Source organism: Rattus rattus, chromosome 14, assembly GCF_011064425.1.
Source record: "Rattus rattus isolate New Zealand chromosome 14, Rrattus_CSIRO_v1, whole genome shotgun sequence".
In the NCBI taxonomy this organism is placed as follows: domain Eukaryota; kingdom Metazoa; phylum Chordata; class Mammalia; order Rodentia; family Muridae; genus Rattus; species Rattus rattus.
This window is the reverse complement of record NC_046167.1, coordinates 27,653,623-27,670,172: the sequence shown is the minus strand read 5'-3', so window position 1 is coordinate 27,670,172 and position 16,550 is coordinate 27,653,623.

The following is a 16,550-nucleotide window of genomic DNA, read 5'->3' as shown; positions in this document are numbered from 1 at the left end:
GAACTCAAGATAGGAACATGGAGGCAGGAACTAAAGCATAGGCCATGGAGGAGTGGTGCTTACTAGCATGCTCCTCCTGACTTGATCAGTATGCTTTCTTATACACCCTAGGACCACCTGTCCAGAAATGGCACTGTTTGTAGTGAACTGGGCCGTTCCACACCAATTATTAATTAAAAAATGGCCCACAGGCTTGGTTACATGCCAATCTGATGATGGTGTTTTCTCATTTGAGGTCTTCTCTTTCCATATGTGTCATACATTGTGTCAACAAACAAAACCTAACTTAAATAGATAATGAGAAACACCAGTCAGGAACCACAGCTACATTTCTGCCTTGGTTTTAGCCTGTGAGATAACAGTTGTGAATAGATTCTTTGATCACCTGATATTGGGGATCTTTCTTAGTTCCATATAGTTTTTATTTCATAGTATGAAAGACATAGACAAAGAACCTCCAACAAACCATGGTTCTTTTAAAAGAGCAAGAAAACTTAGAGTTCCTAGTTCCAGTGATGGGTTAGAAGGGGAAAGTATATAAACCAGAAAATATAAAGTTAAGACTTATTATTGAGGAAAAAGAATTCATAGACATCATTTTTTTCTATCCTTGTATGAGTGCATATGTGTGCAAGTGCCCTTGTATTCACATATGTATTGACACATGAATGTATTCACACATGAATATATATAAATGAATATATATATATATATATTTTTTTGAGACAAGATCTCTCATTGAGACCTGGAGCTTACCAATTAGAGTAGGCTGGGTGACCAAGGACTTCCAAGTATTTATTTATCTCTGTTTCCCCAAAGCTGGAATTTGAAGCATATGTTACTGCACATGCTTTTCTGTTTCATATTTGTTGCTCTAATAAACTACCATTTCCAAAATTTGTCATAAAATCGGACACAAAGTAAGCTTCAACCAATAAAGAAATTTGAAATAATCCCATGCATCCTATCTGACCACCACTGACTAAGGCTCATCTTCAACAACAGTAAAAACAACAGGAAGCCCAATACACATGGAAGTTGAACAACTATCTACTCAATGATAAGTTGGTCAGGAAGAAGGAATAAAGAAAGAAATTAAAGACTTTTTAGAATTTAATCAAAATGAAGGTAAAATATACCCAAACTTATGGGTCATAATGAAAGCGGTGCTAAAAGGGAAACTCTTATCTCTGAGTGCTTCCATAAAGAAATTGGAAAGAGCATACACCAGCAGTTTAACAGCACATCTGACAGCTATAGAACAAAAAGAAGCAAATATACCCTAGAGGATTAGATGGCAGGACATATTCAAACTCAGGGCTGAAATCAACTAAGTAGAAACAAAGAGAACTATACAAAAATATCAACAAGACCAGGAGCTGGTTCTTTGAGAAAATCAACAAGATAGATATAATCTTAGCCAGACTAACCAGAGGGCACAGAGAAAGTATCCAAATTAATAAATTCAGAAATTAAAATAGAGAAATAATAACAGAAACTGAAGAAATTAAAAACAATATCATCAGATCCTACTACAAAAGCCTATACTCAACAAAACTGGAAAATCTGGATGAAATGGACAACTTTTTAGACAGATACCAGGTACCAAAGTTAAATCAGGTTCAGATAAACCATCTAAACAGTCCCATAACCCCTAAAGAAATAGAAGCAGTCATTAAAAGTCTCCCAACCAAAACATCCCCAGGACTAGATGGGTTTAATGTAGAATTCTACCAGACCTTCAAAGAAGACCTAATATCAATACTTCTCAAAATATTTCATAAAATAGAAACAGAAGGAACACTACCCAATTCTTTCTATAAAGTCACAGTTACACTAACCACACAAAGACTCAACAAAAAATGAGAACTTCAAACCAATTTCCTTCATAAATATTGATGGCAAAATATTCAGTAAAATTTTTGCAAACCAAATCCTAGAACACATCAAAACTATCATTCACCATGATAAAGTAGGCTTCATCCCAGTGATGCAGGGATAGTTCAATATATGGTAATCAATCAAATTAATCCACCACATAAATAAACTAAAAAAAAAAACACATGATCATCTCATTAGATGCTGTAAAAGCCTTTGACAAAAACCAACACTGGTTTATTCTAAAAGTATTGGGGAGAATGGGAATTCAAGTTTCATACCTACATGTTAAGAAAAGCAATATATAGCCACCCAATAGCCAACATAAAATTAAATGGAGAGAAAGTTGAAGCAATCCCACTAAATCAGGGGCAAGACAAGGCTGCCCACTGTCCCCCTATCTTCAATATAGTACATGAAGTTCTAGCCAGATCAATTAGACAACAATAGGAGAACAACGGGAAATTGGAAAGACCATAATTTACACAAAGAAATCTTTGAGAGAACGCCTGCAGCTGATATACTACTTCAGCAAAGTGGCTTGATACAACATTAACTCAAACAAATCAGTAGTTTTCCTCTACTCAAAAGATAAACTGACTGAGAAAAAAATTAGGGAAATAACACCTTTTACAATAATCACAAATAATATGAAATATCTTGGTGTGACACTAACCACGCCAGTAAAAGATCTTCAAGATCGTCAAGTCTCCGAAGAAATTGAAGAAGACCTCAGAAGCTGGAATGATCTTCCGTGTTCATGGATCAGCAGGATTAACATAGTAAAAATGACCATGTTACCAAAACCAATCTAAGATTCAATGCAATCCCCATCAAAATTCCAACTCAATTCTTCACAGAGATAGAAAACAATGCATAAATTTATCTGAAATAACAAAAAACTTAGGATATCAAAAAACATTCTCAATAATAAAAGAACTTCTGGGGAAATCACCATCCATGACCTCATGATATACTACTGAGCAAATCCCACATGGTATTGGGACAGAGACAGGTAGGTAGATGAATGGAATAGAATTGAAGACCCAGAAATGAACCCACACACCTATGGCCATTTGATCTTTGACAATGAAGCCCAAACCATCCAGTGGAAAAAGACAGCATTTTCAACAAATGGTGCTGGTTCAACTGGAGGTCAGCATGTGGAAGAATGCAAATTGACCCATTCTTATCTCCTTGTATTAAGCTCAAGTCCAAGTGGATGAAAGACCTCCACCAAAAACCAGATAAAATAAATCTAGTAGAAGAGAAAGCAGGAAAAAACCTCAATCATATTGGCACATTAGAAAATTTCCTGAACAGAACACCAATGGCTTATGCTCTAAGATCAAGAATTGACAAATGAGACCCCATAAAACTGAAAGGCTTTTGTAAGGTAAAGGACATTGTCAACAGGACAAAACAGCAATCCATAGATTGGGAAAAGATCTTTACTAAACCTGTATCTGCTAGAGGAATATCATCCAAACATACAAAGAACTCAAGAAGTTAGACTTGAGAGAACCAAATAACCCTATTTAAAAATGAGGTACAAAGCTAAACAGAAAATTCTCAACGGAGGAATATTAAATGGCTGAGAAGCACTTAAATGTTCAACATCTGTAGTCATCAGGGAAAAGCAAATCAAAACAGCCCAAGATTCTACCTTACATCTGTTAGAATGGCTAAGATCAAATAGTCAAGTGACAGTAAATGCTGTTGAAGTTTAAAGAAAGAGGAAAACTCCTCCATTGCTGGTGGGATTGTAAATTGGTTCAATCACTCTGGAAATCAGACTGGAGGTTCCTCAGAAAATTGGAAATAGTTCTACCTGAGGAGACAGCTATACCTGGGCATAAAGATGCTCCAACAACAAGGACACATGCTCCACTATGTTCATAGCAGCCTTTTTAAAATATAATAGCCAGATGCTGGAAACAACCCAGAATGGATACAGAAAATGTGGTACATCTACACTATGGAGTACTACTCAGCTATTAAAAACAATAACTTCATGAAATTTGCAGACAAATGGATGAAACTTGAAAATATCATCCTAAGCGAGGTAACCCAGTCATACAACAAAACAAAACAAAACAAAACAAAAACAAAAAGATGAAACAAAACAAAACAAAACAAAACAAAAACCCCAAAACCCACACATGGTACATACTCACTGATAAGTGGATATTAGCCAAAAAGAAGCTTGGAGAATACCCACGATACAACTCACAGACAATATGAAACCCAAGAAGAAAGAAGATCACACCAAAGTGTGGATGCTACTTAGAAGGGGGAAGAAAATAATCTCTGGGGAAGTACAGGGAGAAAGGGATCTGAAAGGGAGAGAGCAGCATATGGGAGGAAATGTGGGAGAAGTACAGAGGGTCAGGAATTTGAAAGTAGGTGTGTAGCAGTTGGAGACAGTGAACTGGGGATAGCTACTAGGAAGTCCCAGATGCCAGGAACTCAAGAGGTTCCCAGGACCCAACAGAAGGACATTAGCCGAAATACCCAACAAAGGGGATATAGAACCTGTAGAGACCATATCCAGTGGGTAGGCATGGCCCTTGTTTGAGGGATGGGGCCACCCATATACCTCAAAAATATTAATCCAGAATTCCTCCTGTCAAAAGGAAATTCAGGGAGGAAGTGTGGGTCAGAAACCAAAGGAAAGTTCATCCAGAGACTGCCCCACCTACAGATCCATCTCATCTACAGATACAAAACTGAGACACTATTGCTGATGCCAAGAAGTGCTTGCTGACAGGAGCCTGGGATAGCTGTCTCCCGAGAGGCTCTGGCAGAGCAGGACCAGTTCAAATGCAGATGTACACAGCTAAATATTGGAATGAGTACTGGGGCCCTAATGGAGAAGTTAGGGCAAGGACTGTAGGTGCTGAAGGGGTTTTCAACCCCATAGGAAGAACAAAAATATCAACCAACCAGATTCCCCCAAAGCTCGTAGGGACTAAACTTCCAAGCAAAGAGTACACATGGGGAGAACCCATGGCTCCAGCTGGAGATGTAGCAGAGGATTGCCTTATCTGGCAGCACTGGGAGGGGAAACCCTTGGTCCTGTGGAGGCTTGATTACCCAGGTTAGGGTAATGCTAGGGCACTGAGACAAGAGTGGGTGAGCGGGTGGGGGAGCACTCTCCTACAGGCAAGGGAAGGGGAGGGGAGGGGCTAGGATTATGGAGGGGAAGCTGGGGAGGTAGATAACATTTGAAATGTAAATAAAATAACCACCACCACCAATAACAACAACAAAACAAACAAAGAAACAAACAAACAAAAAACCCAACAGGCCACTATTTTAAGGAATGTCTGCACCCTTGGTCCTGGCTCTGCTTTTCTATTTTGTATTTTGAGTCCCCCCCCCTTCTTTTTATGAACCCTTCCTTCAAATCTGCCTGGTGCATTTGCCACACCTAAACATCATAATTCAGTCCTGGGACTTAGTGTTAAGTTGATGTACACTTGATAGTTGCATACATGAAGTAAATCTTTAAGGGAAGGCTTGGGGCATTTTTAGCAGACTCCCATATTCATATCTACACGTTATTATGTGAGGCAAACACAAGATATTGGTATGCAATCTTCCCTGCTGAATTTTGGGTCCTAGTTTAAGCAAAGTGGCCTAGGTTGTGCTTTGCACCCCATGGATAAGTTGCTCTGAAAGTTTCTATTAAAGGAGAATGAAGGGGTACAAGACTTTTTGGTGTGTGACTAGCTTTTTGGTTATATCTTTTGGGGAAAATGATTTTCTCAAAGACAAGCAATAATTTAGAGAAGCCATTTGAAATCCTTCTGAAAGAGTTCAGGGTTAGCTGGGGTGGGGGCTTGCTTGGTTGGTAGTGTGCTTGGCTTGCATGAGGACCTGAGTTTCAAGTTCACATAAAAACTCACCATGTGGAGGGGTGTTGTAATCTCTGTGCTGGAGATGGAGAGCTAGAAAGACCTCTGAGGTTTGCTGACCAGCTGGCCTAGGAGAGGAAGGAAACTTCTGGTTCTGCAAGAGACTAAGGTAGAAAAAAAAAACACGTTTGACCTGAGACAGCAGCTTCTTTCTTACTGGCTAGCTTTCACAGTGCCAAAAAGTGCCAGTTAGGCAGCTGTGGAAGAATGGCAGCAATGGTCTTTTTCAGCTTTAGATCTTCCCAGGCAAGAATTCCTCACAGGTATAATACTGGCATGGCTGTTATGGGAGTAACCACCTGATTTCTGGGTGCACTGAAGGCCTGCTCTGCAGGAGAGAGTTTCACACTGGATATTGTGAGACCTGGCCAAAGGCTTGTGATAGGGAGTTTTTAGGTACCAGTAGCAAACCTATAACTTCTGTTTTGCTAGATAAATATGTTGTCAAAGGGCCTGTTAATTAGCTCCTTAATTCATGTAGTTTTGTGGCTGGCCTAAGTTCTAAGAACAAATATCTGTCAAGTGCTTATCACTAAATAAAAAACTCATACCACCACTTTCAAGACTCAGAAACATCACAGAAGATCAGATGAAAAGAAGGTAAGAAGCAGATAGTGGAGAGGAGGGCCTTGAGACACTGTCATATGGGAATAACAAGGCTAAGGCACTATGAACTCTTAGCAGCTACAGTTACCCACATAAGGTCTGAGCAAGACATTGCTAGCAAACATTCAGTCACAGATATGAGAGGGGCTTAGTAGTTCTGCAATACCCAGGAGAGCTATTGTTCATGTCTCCATGCTGGAAGAGACAAGGTCCCTGCAGTGCAGCCACCGATGAGTTATTCCTGCTCCAGTATCTTTGAGTCTAGGTCTGGTTAAACACAGTAGGTTACAGTGTAAAAGCAAAAAGCACTGATGGGAGGAGGGGTATAATAGAAGGTGGGAGGATGATTATGACTATAATTTACTCAAAGAGTAACAATATTTCCTGCTGTAGCTGTGGCCAGGGAGCACCCAAGAAAGGGGCAGGGACTCCTTCATTTTGCATCATTTAAGTTCAGCTTGGAATATGCAGTTTCTCTAGTTGCAGCAAGAACAAGAGCGATGTTTACTTCTCTCTGTGGCCATAACAAGCTTCAGTGCCCCAGGAACCCTTGTACAGGATGTCTGACTTCTCATATTTCCTCCATGATCCTGGCTACTTCTGAACTGAGGTTGTATACCTGGGTGCTTTCTGTAGCCTCTTAGTATTGTGTTTCCTACTCCCATGCCAGGTTCTACTTCTGGAGTATTGCTTAGTGCAGTGGACATGGTGTCTTTGAGACGGTTTCTAGCCTGTTATTGGCTCTCATCTGAGTGCTTGTGGCGTAAATTGTGCTTTCCTGATTAGGGCAATCTATCTGGAATACTGCCAGCTGAGGAATGTGAGTTTGCCCTGGAATTTCACTTTGGAGTACAAATGCTGAAATTAGTGGCCTGCATTCCTCTTTTTCAATGACTGTGTGGGGAAGAAATGAGCCATAGATCAGGTTGACACCCCCGACAAAGGAGGCATTCTGCTTCTGTGTCAGCCTCAGCCTGGAGCTGTGGCCCCATGAATCTGCCAACATCTTCCTCTTGGGCTCCAATAAAGCCAAGCTGATTTTTAGAAACATTTAAATTAACCTAAGCCATTTCTGGGAAGCTCAAGTAATGGACACTGTGCACAATCTACTTTTCTTAAATTCATCCTTTCTGTCATTTTTATAGTGTTTTCCTTTCACTAGGCCTGTCTTACACACACACACACACACACACACACACACACACACACACACACACACACACGAGATGAGAGAGAGAGAGAGAGAGAGAGAGAGAGAGAGGATGTAGAGAGAGGGGTATCTTGGCAGCTTCCAAAGTACTTGAAGGTTACTGTTTTATATCCATAATGGCCAGTCCTGAGACCCTTATTGTTTATTTCGGGGTAACAGAAACTGAATTTCTTCCTGGTTGCGTCAAACCCTCTTCATTTTTCTTACCGATGCATATATCTGTTGCCTTTTCTCAAATACTCTCTGCACTTTCACTCTAGCACACTGGGTTCACTGGACTTTTGCTCAAAACCCCATGCCTTTAGGGAAAAGAGTTGTCTTCTCCACAAGAAGGACAAACTTCCCCCTCCTGCTCCTTATTCTTGTATCCCTTAGTTCTGGGTTCCCTTTGACCTGTCAGCATGTATCTCCTTTCCAATGGACTGGGCATTGTCTTACAGAATCTGCTTGTGCTTTACTTGTTTTGCACAGGGTCTGTGTCTCCTTTGAACCAGAAAACTAAATGGCCAAAAACAAACCAAAACAACAACAACAACAACAACAACAACAACAACAACAAAACAAACAAACAAACAAAAAGCCAGGTGAACGTCACCCCATCCCCTTTTGTGGAGTAGTGTGAACTCACCAGTCATCAGGGAGACCATGCCTGCTTCTGATTCTGGAACACGCTGAATATACTTATTTGTTCTTTGTGTGACTTTCCTTTGCTAGTTGTAGATCACAAAAGGAAATAGTCTAGATGATGGCTGCCCTCCACCCATCTAGATATTCTACCAACTAGATTATAGTTAATATTTATTTATATCATAAAAGAAGAAAATATTTTTATAAGAAACTCAGGGAATTATGTCAATTGGACTTACTGTAAAAGCCTCCCAATCTAATCACCAATTGAGACATAGAAGCTGGAGAAAAGATCCAGTGGTTAAGAACACTGGCTGCTCTTCCAGAGGACCCAGGTTTGATTCCCAGCACCCATATAGCAATCCAGTCCCTGGGGACCCAAGTCCATGTCTAACTTCTGAGGGTTCCAGGCACACATTTGGTACACAGACCTCATTTGGTAGGCAGAATACCCATTCATATAAATAAAAATCTTAAACATTTTAAAAAAAGAAATTAAGACACTGAATTGAATAGGGATGAACACCCCAAAGATTCATGTGTTTGAATGCTTGACCATAGGGAGTGGCACTATTTGGAAGTGTGGCCTTGTTGGAGGAAGTATGTCATTGGGGAGGCAGGCTTTGAAGTCTCCTATGTTCGAGCTATGCCCAGTGTGGCACACCGTCTTCTTTTGCAATCTGCAGATCAAGATAAAATGTAATATCAAGATCAAGAGGTTAGAATAGCTGAAGTGAATATGATGAAATTCCTTATATATGTTTGAAAGCACCATCATAAAACTATTATGAGCCTGCTAATAAGAAGTAGAGAGTAACAGCTTACAGTTCCACATGGGTATGGATGCTGTGTGAAAGAACCCCTGCTCAGGAAACCCAGAGGACAGGTTTCTGTGCTCTGTGAGCACCATGAGACCTGAGACCAGAACTCCTAATCAGGAGACCACAGGGGTCTGATATGTATGAACTAGGAGCACCCTCTAAGCCCTGAGACCAACATCAGAAGCTGATCTGGTGTTGAGAGGCTGTTGGGTATATCTGTCTTACAGGGGAGATGAATGAGTATTAAGGAAGGATAGCATCTTGAAAGGAAGTCCACAGACAAGAAACCCTTTCAGTGCCTGCAGTTATGATGAGTATGATGGTGTATGTTTGTAATTTCAGCACTCAAGAAGTGGGGGCAGAAGAATTACAAGTTAAATATCATCTATAGTTACCTACTGAGTTTGAGGCCTTGCCAGGAATATATGAGACCTTGCCTCAAAAAGTACATTTGATAAATGAATATTTTACATACTATTGGTGAATTGTAAGAAAAGATACTCCTCTCATGTGCTCTGTCCTGGAGTGGATGCTGGGTGGTCAGTTCCCTTGCAACCAGGGGCCGAGGGTATAGTAGACAGAAGAAGACTGGAAAGGTAGGTACTTTTCTGTACTCATACTTTGCATGAGACATGCAGGAGAATTAATGGAAGAGGGTCAGGAAGAGCCTACAGCTCTCTGAGGTAAGCAAGTGCTTCTTCCTTTTCAACAAAACCAAGTAGAGTAGAAGACATTTTAGAAGAGAGGGCAAGTGTCTTCACAGGTTCCTGTGAAGTATGAAGGGTCACCTGAATGAGCAGAAGGAAGCCACTAAGTGGCTCAGCAGATGTCAATGGACGAGAGTAGAGGGTATCCTAGCAGAAGCCATTCAGCGGCAGTAATTTGGTGATCAAGTTGGCCTTTTTGTCGCACTGGTTGAAGAGTAGACAAACCCACAGTGCTTGTCCACTGTGGATCTGCAGCCATTTTTTAAATGGATGTAAGTCCCTCCACAACCGTTCTTGGTGGGCTCTGTGGCATCCTGTGATTTCTGGATTGTTTCCAAGCAGCTTTTCAGAATTGTTTCGGTCTTAATACAATCAGTAGAGTTCTGGCATCTTCATTTTTATAAGATTGTGATTATCAGTCATTTTTCCAGTTTTGCCTAAATAATAAACAGAAAAAAAAATTCATGGAAACTCTTATACCATTTAGAGGTCATGAAATTTGGCATAAAAGGCAGTATTCACAATTTTGGCCTCATTCCTTGGTCTTGGATTAAATTTAGGAAAACAGTGATTACATAAATTTTAAGAAAATAAATGCTGCTTGGCTACATTGCAATTTACATTTTTTAGAGAAAAGGAAACACAAATTTCTCATCATTTATACTGCTATGAATCGAAGATCTAACAACTGGAAACAGATCTAAGTTTTAGAGACCCTGAAGTCATGCAATTTTCAAGGATTTCTTTAAAGTATGATTTAAATATGGAATAATATTTACACGGAGTGAAAAGAAAGTAGCAAAGATTTGCAAATGCTGACAAACATCACCGAGTACAGAAGTCGCAGTACCTTCTAGGGCATCTGTAAGTTCCCTTTATTTTCTTCATTCATACTTTTTCACGCTAGGTGCTTGGAATCATTCTCCACAGCCTAGCTTCTGCTGCCCTCTATTTTAAACACTGCCTCTTCTATCATTTTGCTCCATAAAACTCATTCTTCTAGCCTGGAACCTTCTATTACAATGCCAAGTGAGTTGGCCAGGATGGACAGTCAGATTATTCCTGGAAGCTCTGCCTACCGCTCTATGGCCAACAAAACCATACGTGGAAATGACTCCATGCTGTGTAAACATGTTTTTGTGAACCCAAACAAAAGTGTACACTCAGCTTATTTCTTTAATTAGGTTCTGTAAAAGTCTGGGCCCAAATAGTAGAGGAAGCTGGAGTGAGAAGAGAAAGAATCCCAATCTACTGCAGTCAAAATGCCTTTCTTCTGTACAGTCTGTGCCTGCATGACTGAGGGTCTTCCTGAACCAAGTCATTTCTGCTAGACATTTACTTATTTTAGTGACTTTTTTCTTCTTATGGAGAAAGTAATGTTAGACATTGTAAGATCATCTGTCTCCTTCTCCTTTCCAGCATTTGACTTTAAAAATATTTTTATCCTGCCTTCTTCCTTTTCCAGATCAATTCTAAGGACTTCTAGTTGGTCCTTCCCTAATGTATTGTGGGGGTGACTTTATATTCCAAGCACACTTACTGTGTGAGTTTTTGTTTTCTCTTTTTTGCTTTTCCCCAATGCAGGAATTATTATTCTTTAGACTTCTGGAAACTGACTATAGTTTCCTGTGTTTCTCTTTTTACTATACCTTAGTTTGTTCTCTTGGGTATGTGTGGGTATGTGTGGGTATGTGTGCATGTGTGTGGTGGGCAGTGTTCAACATCAGCTGTTCTACCAGGGTAGTTGCCCATCATTTTTGAGAAAAGATTTCTCACCAAGACACCTACTGTCTGTCCATGGAAACTCGGGGATCTATCTATTTTTCCTCAACAGGCCTGGGATTAGTAGTGAATGCCAGCATGACTAGCTTTTTGCACAGATGCTGAGAAACTCAGGTCTTTGTGCTTGCACAGTATGCACTTTATCAACTGAACTCTTTCTCCCAACACTGTAGTCAGTTTTTTTTTTTATCATATTGTAGGATATACTGTGATGTTGAGCACTTTTACTTCACACCTTTAACTGCCCTTAGGTCTTAATCATCCCAACTGGGTCACTCTTGGGATCTCTGTCTGACCTCTAAGTCTAGTTCTCCTTCAGAGGTTTCAGATCAACTATTGCTTCCTTCCCACACATTTCATCTGTCTCCTCTATCCCTTGTGACTTCCTGTGTCTGTCCATATCTCACTGTGCCATAATGCCAACCATTATCTTCTATCGAGCTCTGTCCAGAGCGGGAGTTTTCTCTATCACTCCAGGCCTTATTCTTGCTAAAGTAGCAATAAGCTCTTAATGAAAAGTTGGGTGAACAATTGATTAACTTATGAAGCATATTAGACACTTAAAGAAATACAGACAATAATAAGGTACATCTTCTAGGTCTCATAGCAAGAAATGAAATTCTGCATTTTTCATAATTTACAAACCTGTGTAATGGGTTGTTTTGAAGTTGGCATTCTACTATGAGTCATCATTCTATGTGTTTTGAAAATTCATATGAAGTTGGGCATGTTGGCATACACCCAGGATGATTGCAGCAATTGTTGGTGAGGGGAAGATCAGAAGTTCAAGGTTATGCATGGCTACTTTTCTGTTGCTGTGATAAAAGTCATGACCAAAAGCAACTTGAAAAGGAATTCATTTTGGCTTATGGTTCTAGAGGGCTAGATATTCATATTATCAGGGAAGGCATGGTGGCAGGAACAGGAAACTTAGAGATCACATCTCAACTGCACGCAAAGAGAGAACGTGAACTGGAAGTGGGGTGAGACTATGAACTCTAAACCCACACGCACTGACATGCTTCTTTCAACAAGGCTCTACCTCCTGAAAATTCTATACCCTGTCCCCCAACAGGACCACCAACTAGAGAGCAAGTGTTTTAATATGTGAGCTCATGTGGGGGCATTTCTCATTCAGGCCACTTCAGCTCTATAGAAAGTTTGAGACCAGCCTGGCTACATGAGACTCTATTTCCAACAAACAAACAAACAAATCTCTACCAATAGTAATGGACTTAGAGAAAAGAAAAACTCCACATTGGTGAACTAATAGTAACTTGTTGTGTAATTTATGTTTTTTATTCAAATTAATCTTCCACCATTTATTTATATCCATACAATTATATCTCATTTAATTTTTTCTCAATGGACCTACTTGATGAGACATTGTGATTCTTTGGGACTTGGGTTGTTTCCAGTTGTCTCACAGTTTCAGTTGGCTGATTGAAGGGCTCTGGTCCGAGCCTCTGTGCTTTGCCACCGTCTCCATGCATCCCAGAACTGCCTAGGTGCCCTTCGCTAGATGCCACAAAGTTGTCTTTTAGGAGGGTCACAGGTGTTGCCAGCTTTTGGCAGTGGGGCTCTTTCTATCTCCTCACACCTCTCCAAGAACTGTCATCCTACTGGTATGTAGTTTTCTTGTATCGTGAATAGAAAATAGAACCTTATTTCAGCTTACGGTTACCTCAGTATTAATTGTTTACGAACTAATCTGCAAATTATTTCTCTGTAGCATGTGTTACCTACACATTTTTCTTTTCTTCATCTTCCTTTTCTCATTTCTTGTCCTCCTTTTCCATCCCATTTCTCTTTCCCCTCTCTCCCTTCCTCCCTCCTTTTTTCACTCCTCTTTCCCTTTCCCTTCTTGCCTTCCTTCCATTTTCTTACCTTCATTTCTTTATTTCTCACCAGCATTCTCTCTGTTCTTTCTTTTTTATTTAAAGTGTCTACATAGCCTAGGCTGGCGCTGAACTCATGATTCCCCTGCCTCAGCCTTTCAAGGGCTAGAATTAGTGTCCAGCATCACTCTGTCTTACTAATTTTGCATTCTTTAAGTATAATATTGTTTTACTATATTTTTCTTTTTAAAATGTGTGTCTATGCTCACTGCATAAAGAGGAGATGCTTTCAAGCCAAATTTCCAAGGGCATCTTTACTAGAAGTTCTGAGTTTGTTCTCTTGCCTGAGTTTGTTAGGTGTTCTAAAATGAGACTGTTTACTATAGGAAAGTCAGGAGTTGGAGACAAGAAAAAAGACAGAAAATCTGCCTATCCTTGGAACAATCACTGATAATATTTTGGCATACTTTTCCTGTTTATTTCCATTTTCATTTGTTTGTTTGTAATGCATTTTGTCTACTTCTTTTGCTATTAAAACTAATGAACATGGGCTACTTTTTATTTTTGTTCAGTGCATTTTTACTTATAGATGCATTTTGTCAGAGAAAGAAAGCTCAGTCTTCCTATTCTTACTCTGGAGTAGCAGCGCTTTGGTTTTGGAAGAAATACACAGAACAAAATAGATGGCCCTTTATTACTCCATTCATTGTTTCAAATGTTAAAACTTCATTTATGTATTTACTTGATACATATCTGGGTACACACTTGCCATGGCAAACTTGTCGAGATCAGAGAACAGGCATTGGAAGTCAATTCTTTCTATCCACCATGTGATTTCCAGGGACTGAGCATAGGTTCTCAGGTTGCTAGCATTGCCTGGCTAGAAGAAGGTGTGGAAAGAAAGAGAGAAACAAGAGAGGGCAATAAGAGGAGAAAAAAAAGTGTAAGTATGGTTTGTTCTTCCTCATCGGCAGAACTTAGATTTGGATAACATGTGGCATGAGAACAGAAGGAGGACTACTTGGCTGAAGGAAGCCGACAATCAGGAGTGTCCCGAGGAAAGAAGTGTAGAAGCAAAGTGCAGTGACACACATGCGCAACGGTGTCAGATTTTTTTTTTTTTTTTAGGCTTACTTAAAAAATATTACAAAGCACTATTCTGCTTCCGAGAGTCTGAAATACATGCTTTTTGAATAAAAACATGTAAAAATATAAACCAAGAGAATTGGGTGTTTACCTTTTGGGTTACTTTCCCAAGTATGAAAAATATTACCACCCACCTTCTTTCCCTCCAAAATAAAGTATTTGCAAATATAGTTTATTTTCAGTCAAGCTAGAAGTCTTTTTAAGACTGGACAATTCAAAGGGTTTAAAATATTTGTAAAGAAACCAGATGTCTGAAAGATTGTCTCCAAGTCCTTGAATCTATGGTAAGGCTATGTGGCAGAAATCGAACAAGTCTTTCTTCAGCTGAGGGACTCCTCTGTTAGCCATTTCATTAGCGTGTCCCTGGGAGAAGTTAGTTCACAGTGGCTGTGTTGACACAGTCTTCTCTCGTCTGGGAATGTGCGTCTTAGCAATATGCTGAGCTCACTCCAGGGAGGTTTGGGAATTTTCAGCAGCTGAAGTGCTTCCAGGAAAATTTTAAAGTTTGTTTTTAATTATAGCAAAAAAAAAAATAACCTAATTAATTAGCGAGCTTCTGCAAGAGAATGGACTCTTCAACAGTCAGGCGTGAATTGTGTAGGGGTACTGTGCTCCAGAGGCCCTGCCCGTCACCGTTCAGTTATTTGCTACTGATTAGTTTGGGGAATGTGTGGGGGGAGGGGTTGGGCACCATTGCTTTTAGTTGTGTTTTTATTAATGAGTCCACCAGGATCCAGGAAGAGTTCCAATCCAATGCTCACACAGTGGTCCTGACTAAACTAAATATGTGGTGGTGTTGGTAGGGTTGGGGAGATGCGAGAAGGGAATAATCAGAACACATTCTATTAATGTATCAAATGTCCGAACAGCAAAATTCATCAACAAGAGAACTTTTTAAAGAATGCATGGAATTCGTTGAATCAGAAATACAATTTAAAGGCTGTGTAGCCACGGCCTAGGTTTACCAACTGTTATTCATGCTGAAACACCCCAGGCCAGTAGTTGCTTTCCTATATCAATCCAGGCATCAAGGCAGTGTCTGGGTTACACCTTTCGCTGGGGTCAGACATGGGACCTGTCTGCATGTTTTCTCTGTAGGTTTTCTCTGCAGTTCCCTGCCTGCCACAGTCCCTTTGGGACACTTTGTTAATATATATTACTCATTTTCCACAGGAACCCTTGTAGCCTGGTGACAGATCTGACTCTGTGATTGACGAGAGGTCTGCATTCAGTTGCTTTCTGGTGTTTTTTTTTTTTTTTTTTTTTTTGTAGTGAGGGTAAGGAAGTTATTCTGGGAAGGGTCAAACTCTAGACTAAGAGCCTTTGTGTTTCCTGAGGCTTCAGGAAGCTGTGGCAGTTTTACTTAGCCTGGCAGTTCAGACTAGTTTCTGTTTAACTAAGTCACTCCTCTGTGTCCACATTTTCTATGCTGTTCCTGCTTCTGACAGTGGTGTGAGGTCTTTGGCTGGAGTAGAGAAGCTACATTCCAAGCCTGTAACATTTTGACTAGGCCTGGCCTAGTTAACCTCTGACCTTTCTCAGGTTTATCAGGAAATAGACTTTAGTCTTCCAAACGGTTAATGGTGGGTTGCAGTTATAACCACACACTAGCAAAATAGAGTCTAACTGACAGGAAATGTGCACGAGAGCTGATCCGTAGGGGCACAAATAAACCTTTGACTCACCTCCAGTTTTATTAGAGCTTCTCTTTCAGACAATAGAACTAAATCTGCTCATTAAACCTTTTAGAAGGCATTTGGGAAATACATTGTGGGTCCTCTATTTTATCGTTTCAGGAGACTATTCCGAATGTACGTGATCATAGGGGACCTTTCTCAGGAACGCTCAGGGGAGCCACATGCATACACTGTTTGTGCTGTTTAGAATGGAATGACGTAAATCAGAAGCAGGGTCGTGATGGGACTGAACAGATCTAGTCTTTTTCCTTTTTTGTTAAAGGCACAAATTTATCCCTTCCTTTCATTTGACAATAAGATTTACTTTTATGTGTGTAT